Source organism: Triticum dicoccoides, chromosome 5A, assembly GCF_002162155.2.
Source record: "Triticum dicoccoides isolate Atlit2015 ecotype Zavitan chromosome 5A, WEW_v2.0, whole genome shotgun sequence".
Classification (NCBI taxonomy): Eukaryota; Viridiplantae; Streptophyta; class Magnoliopsida; order Poales; family Poaceae; genus Triticum; species Triticum dicoccoides.
Window position 1 is genome coordinate 119,189,791 of NC_041388.1, and position 7,003 is coordinate 119,196,793.

Consider the following 7,003-nt stretch of genomic DNA (forward strand, 5'->3'; position numbering starts at 1 on the left):
AAACAAAACCAACAGCAAGAAAACCAAAACAAAACCAATAAAGAATCACTTAAAACCGACAAACGGTTTGAGAGTTACGGCCTTCGGAAGATTTAATTCAAATTCAAACGAATTCAAATTTGAACAGTGCAAACATGTGCAAAGTTGGTACTGTGATAACGTGCTGATTTTTGCGAGTACACAGGAAAAAGAATTACCTAAATTGGACTTATAGAATAAAAGATATAACTAGTTGAAGTTTTAGCTGAAATCTGAAAAAGAAAAGAGAAAACAACAGAAAACGCCTGGGCGCTGTAGCGAACTCCTGTAGAAGCACCTGTAGCGACGTGCCATGTGGCAGCGTGTGATTGGCCGAGAAAACTCCTGCACGTGCGTGCTCACCGGAAACAGAGGAAGACGACGGCGGTTGGGGCGTCGGCGGTGGCGCTCCTCCGGCGATGGGGAAGTGACGGGTGGATGCGGCTGTGAGTGGCAGAGGTGGTGGTGGTGTCGGATGGCGGCGATACGTCCTCTGTAGGCGACGGCGGCGAGGTGAACCTCGGTGCTCCAGCGGCGGCGGTCGAGCTTGTTCCTCCGGCTCCGCTGCGATTCCGGCCACGCAAGGATGTCAGGGAGCTCTTTATGGAGGGGGAAAACCAAGAGGGCAAGCGGTGCGGCTGCGGTGATCTTACGATGACGGAATCCTCCGGCGAACGGCGGCGGTCGGCGTGGACTCTGGCGAGATCCGTTTCGCCCTAGCTCCCGTGTGTGACAACGAGGAAGATCGAGGAGGGGGTGCGAGGTCTCTCGAGCCGTTGGGCTCGCGTACGGTGTCCCTAGGTTGCAGGGGGTTGACCAGGGGCGCGGGGCGAACCGGCTCGGCCTCGGGGTGCGTGCGTGCAGCAGCTGCAGTGTCCGGCTCGGGGCAGGGGACAGGTGCGTGGCGGGGTCCGCTGGCAGAGAGAGACAGACAGCGGGTCGGGCGCTGGTGCGGGTCAGATCGGGTTCGGCGTACCGCTTCGGCGACTGGAGGCGCGGGAGACTGGGCCGCGGGCAGTGCGAGGTTAGGTGGGCTACGGGCGACGGGAGCTGGGCCGTGGCTGGCTTGCTGGGCCGCAGTGCGGAGCTGCGCTGTGCTGCGCTTCCCTTTTTGCTTTAAAACAAAAAATACAGCAAAAAATAAATAAAAATAAAACAACAATATAAAAACTAAAAAAAATACATAGACACACAGTAAAATCTATACTGCTAATATAAACTACACGAACACTAGTGCCTCACCTAATGCAATTTTAGAAATTCATTTTGATGCAAAAGGCCACACAAACAGTAAAATAACACACAATTAAAATACTTCGAAGATCACAAAAATTACCAGAACATATCAGATGAACTGGAAATAATATTCTGCACATTATGAACATTTTTAAAATAGGGGAGAAGTCATGTTATCTCCACTCCAAATAAATTGCCTTTTGTTGCATAATGATTTGAATATTCTGAAAAAGCAAATAATGCAATAAAAATATGATATGCATATGAATGATCTATTAACATCCTAATTTAGGAAAATTGGGATGTTACATCTCCTTTGTCTGAGATTCAACTCCTTCTGCGTGAAAATGTACTTCAAACTCTTGTGATCCGTGTATACCTCACAATGGTTTCCAATGAGAAAGTGTCTCCAGGTCTTCAATGCATGCACTACGGCTGCTAACTCCAAATCATGTGTGGCATAATTTAACTCATGAGGCTTGAGCTGTTGTGAGGCATATGAAACAACTCTTCCTTCTTGCATAAGCACTGCTCCAAGTCCTCGATGTGAAGCGTCACAATACACCTCATAATCCTTGGTCTGATCTGGCAAAATCAACACGGGTGATGTAACCAAACGTTTCTTCAACTCCTGGAAACTGGCCTCACATTCCTCAGTCCATATGAACTTGGTATCCTTCTTCAACAACTCTGTCATAGGCTTTGCAATCTTCGAGAAATTTTCAATAAATCTCCGATGGTATCCTGCGAGTCCAAGAAAACTCCGGGTCTCTCCGACTGTTGTTGGCGCTTCCCAATTTGTCACCGTGTCAACCTTGGTGGGATCTACTGCTATACCTTCTCCGGATATAACGTGTCCGAGAAATCCTACTTCCTTCAACCAAAACTCACATTTGCTAAACTTGGCATATAACTGATGTTCTCTGAGCTTACCAAGTACCAAACGCAAATGCTCCTTATGCTCCTCTTCGTTCTTCGAGTATACCAGGATATCATCGATGAACACTACGACGAATTTATCCAGAAACTCCATAAACACCTTGTTCATCATGTTCATAAAATATGCAGGTGCATTAGTCAGACCAAATGACATAACGGTATACTCGTACAGCCCATACCTGGTGGTAAAAGCCGTCTTAGGTATATCCCGTTCTCGAATCTTCATCTGATGGTATCCTGATCGCAGGTCAATCTTGGAAAATACCTTAGCTCCTTGCAATCGATCAAAAAAATCATTGATCATCGGTAGTGGGTACTTGGTCTTGATGGTTACTTCATTCAATCCTCGATAATCAACAACCATCCTTAACGATCCATTCTTCTTCTCCACTAGAAGTACTGGCGATCCCCAAGGTGAAGAACTTGGGCGAATATAACCTTTATCCAGTAACTCCTTAATCTGCTTCTTAATCTCCACCAAATCCTTTGCGGGCATCCTATATGGTCTCTTAGATATTGGCCCTGTGCCTGGCAAAATCTCAATCAAAAATTCAATATCTCTATCTGGTGGCATGCCTGGCAACTCTTCTAGAAATACATCCAGGAAATCCTTCACCACTGGTACCTCCTCCTGCACAACTCCTATTAAACAATTTACTTGAGGTCTCTTCGGCACATGCCGGGATATATACTTGATCCTTCTCCCTTCTGGGGTGGTATGCAAAATTGTCTTACCGGCGCAATCGATGTTTCCTCCATACATCGACAACCAATCCATACCCAGAATTACATCCAATCCTTCTGATTCCAAAATGATCAAATCCGAGGGAAACACATGCCTACCTATACTCAATGGCACTTGAAAACATCCCTTACTAGCCATATACTCCGCTCCTGGTGAGCTTACTATCATAGGTGTTCTAAGAACTTTGGTGGGCAGATTATACTTATCCACAAATTCCCTTGATATGTATGAATGCGATGCACCAGTATCAAAAAGAAAGAGTGCAGTAAATGACTTAACCAAAAACTTACCGATTACTGCATCCGGCTGCTCTTCAACCTCCTCCACGTTAACGTGGTTCACCTGTCCCCTGTTGAAAGGGTTCAGCTTCTTCCCAGAGCTTCCATTGCCATTTCCATTCTGTGATTCAGGACATCCATTGGCAAAATGTCTGGTCTTCTGGCACTTAGAGCAAGTGACTTGGCTCAGGTCTCTCTTGGCAGGGGTTGATGGGTTGGTGCGGTTCTGGCCGTTGCTTCCTCCATTCCCATTACCATTCTTGGGGCCATTGTGATTGTGTGAGCTACCTCCTCCATGGGTATGCTGAAAATGTCCTCCCGGTCTAGGGGTAAAACGTGGCTTCTGCTGAGCTCCTGAATTGTACTTCCCTTGTCCATACTTCCTCTTGCGGTTCTCAATCTGCTGCTGCTTCCCTTCAATCATGAGAGCACGATCTACCAACTCCTGGTAGTTGTTGAAGGTTGCTACCATCAACTGCATGCTCAATTCATAATTCATTCCTTCCAGAAACTTCTCCTGCTTAGCTGCATCCGTAGCAACGTCATCTGGGGCATAACGTGCCAACTTACTAAAGTCCTCCACATACTGACCAACTGTCCGTCCTCCTTGGCGCAAGTTGCGAAACTCTCGCTTTTTCATGGCCATAGCTCCTGCTGAAACATGGGCAGTACGAAAAGCCTGCTGAAACTGGTCCCATGTGACAGTGTCGACAGGGAAAGTGGCTGTGAAATTCTCCCACCATGATGCTGCAGGTCCTTCAAGCTGATGTGTGGCAAACTTCACCTTTTCCGTGCATCCTGCCGTGGTCAACTCCCTTGCTATCTTGCGGAGCCAATCATCTGCTACTATCGGCTCGGTGCTACTGGAAAACACCGACGGATTCAGCCTAAGAAAACGGGCTAAGTGATCAACAGGTGGTGGTGGTGGAGGTGGGTTGTTGTTGTTCCCTTGATTCTGATTCTGGACTAGCAACTGCATCAATGTGTTCTGCTGCTGGATCAACTGAGTGAGCTCCGGTGGGAAGGTAAATCCGGGGTCACGTCTTGGAGGCATCTGAGGGTTTATAAAAGATGAGATTTAAGAATAGAGAGGGGTCTAGAGAGAAAACACTACCCATATGCACATGAGGCAAAAGCAAACAATTCACTTCATTCAATCAAACAAGGGCATACAATAGATCTAACTATCACAAAAGTGCCCGGATTACTATATTTACATGGTGGACTACTACTACTGATGGGGTGGTCTACTAGAAATATTCTTCGGTTGCAGACTCCATGATATCTGCTCCAGCTTCATCAACATAGTCATCATCGCTATCATCTGGATCCGAGTCGGTGTTGTCGATGATGATGTAGTCTTCCGGGCGAATCTCCTTGGGTTCTTTGTCTTCTTCTACTGGTGTAGGGCCTCCCATAAATATTCCGATCTTCTTGATCAGATCGTCATTTTTCTCCACTAATACCTCGATTTCCTCTTCATAATCTTCACGTGTGGCCTTGAGTTCTTCCTCCAGTTCCTGGATTCTTGTCCTCGCCTTCTTCAGATCTATCATGTCGGTGCACATCTGGTTCTCCTGACGTCAAATGTGCTGGTTTAACTCCTGGATAAAAGCTGCAACTGATCTATCTTTCCTGGTGCTGATCATCTCCCAGTGCTCATCTTGGCGCCCACAAATCTGGTAGATAGTATCCTTGAGATCATTGCGGTAAACTTCTCCAAAGCGTCCCATGGCGATGTGAGCTGCCATGCTCTTTCCTAGACTCCAGGTTGGTGCATCAAAAGAAAACTCTATGGGCTCAATGACTGGCATGAACGTCCTTCCTGGAACTTGAACTTGAATCATCCAGCGCTCTTCTTCAGGTAAAGTGGCATTGTAGGTTCCGGTGAAGCTTGGTACTCCTATATTCACATATCTAGTGACTTCCTTCAAATGACGTCCAAAGGGTGTATCTTCATCCGGTTGCATGACCTTGTTCCTTGCATCCGCCATCCTAAAAGAGCAGAAAAGATGAGAAGTCAGAATGAGAAGAGAGTGAGTAGTGATCTAGGTCTTTTAGCTTAGTGGTCGTGTCCTACAGTCAGCGTGTGCTCTGATACCATCTTGTAGCAATCAGAACTCAAACGGTCCAATCTCTATGCTCCGGTGTCATCCCTGGATCAGTAATGCTGACACCACACAATACTTGAAGGATTTATAACAGAGTAGCAATCACACACTTATTACAACGAGTGTCTCAAAAGAGAACTTATTACAATAAATATGGCATAAGGCCATCTAATAACGATAACAACGGAAGGCTTGGAAGATAAGTGAGTCCATCAACTCCAACGACATTACTAAGTATAGAACCATGACCTAAAGGCACCTTAATCATCATCTGAAAAGTCTGCAACATGAACGTTGCAGCCCGAAACGGGTCAGCACATGGAATATGCTGGCAATGTAACACATAGAGATGCAATGAAAGTAATAGGCTATACTATATGCATATTTGGCTGGTGGAAAGCTCTATGGTTACAGTTTTGCGTAAAGCCAGTTTTTCCCTACTGCAAAAGAATACATTTTATTTAACTATCATGGTAGTTGTTAAACATTGAGAATGGTTGACAGCATTCTCAATCCCAATTAAGCATCAACATTAAAAAAACCAACAAAATTAATTTAGAGTAACATGATGAGATTCACATGATAATCCAAGTACTAGATACTCAAGATGTCCATAACCGAGGACACGGCTAACCATGATTAGTTTATACACTCTGCAGAGGTTTGCACATTTTTCCCCACAAGACTCGATCTCCTCCGTTGGGATTCTCGCACTACAGGGTGTTTGAGAAACGGATGACCGAGACATAGTCTTTCAAAAGCGCTAGCACCTTACGATCGGGTAGACCATTACACCTACTTTCCCCTACATCTGCTAGTCTACCACTGTAAGAGTTCGCACGACTTAATCAACTATGCTAGAGCCCACAGTAGCTTGTGGCTGCACACGGAAGTTTCTAGTATGAAAAATCTCATGATCCCTTTGAGCCTAGGTGGCGGTCCAAAAGAAAAACAGGCAATCGCTGGAATACCCAGGTGCCTCAATCCACCCAGATGTGTATGTAAGTTGCCACCTTAGATAAACCATTAATTTAACAATCTCACATCTGTCATGGATACACTCACCCAATCCACGTCTACTAGCATAGCATGGCATCATAAGCAAACAGAGAAGTAACTCCCAAAGGTCTGATAATAAACAGGTAATAGGTACTACCTCAACTACTTCCCAAACCCACAATTTAATTAGATCCTAAACATGCAGTGTGTGAGGATTGATCTAATGGAATAAAAATTGGGTAGTAGGAGGTATGATCAAAGTGTTACTTGCCTTGCTGATGATCCGCAAAACCTAGCGATTCGAAGTAACAAGCGGCACACTCCAGGTACTCTATCGCAAACAAACAAGCATACAATAAGTACACAATAGTGCACAGGTAAAACTCAAATAAGAGAACTAACCAGAAAGTTCGGATCAGGAATCGCGATCAGAAAAATCGCGGATTTAATCCGAGAAAAATAAAAACGACGAACAGATTAACGAACGAACGTTCGTTATCTGGTTCTAAACGATGAACGCGTTCGTTAAAACGAATGAATGAGCGAACACTCGCTAATTAACTAAACCGAAAAAACCGATCTAACGAAAAAGAACAGATCTAAGTTTTTTTTTAAAAACCGATCGGTTTTCTATGCGAAAACCGAGGCAACAATGTCTACCTCGGCGGCTTCGGCGA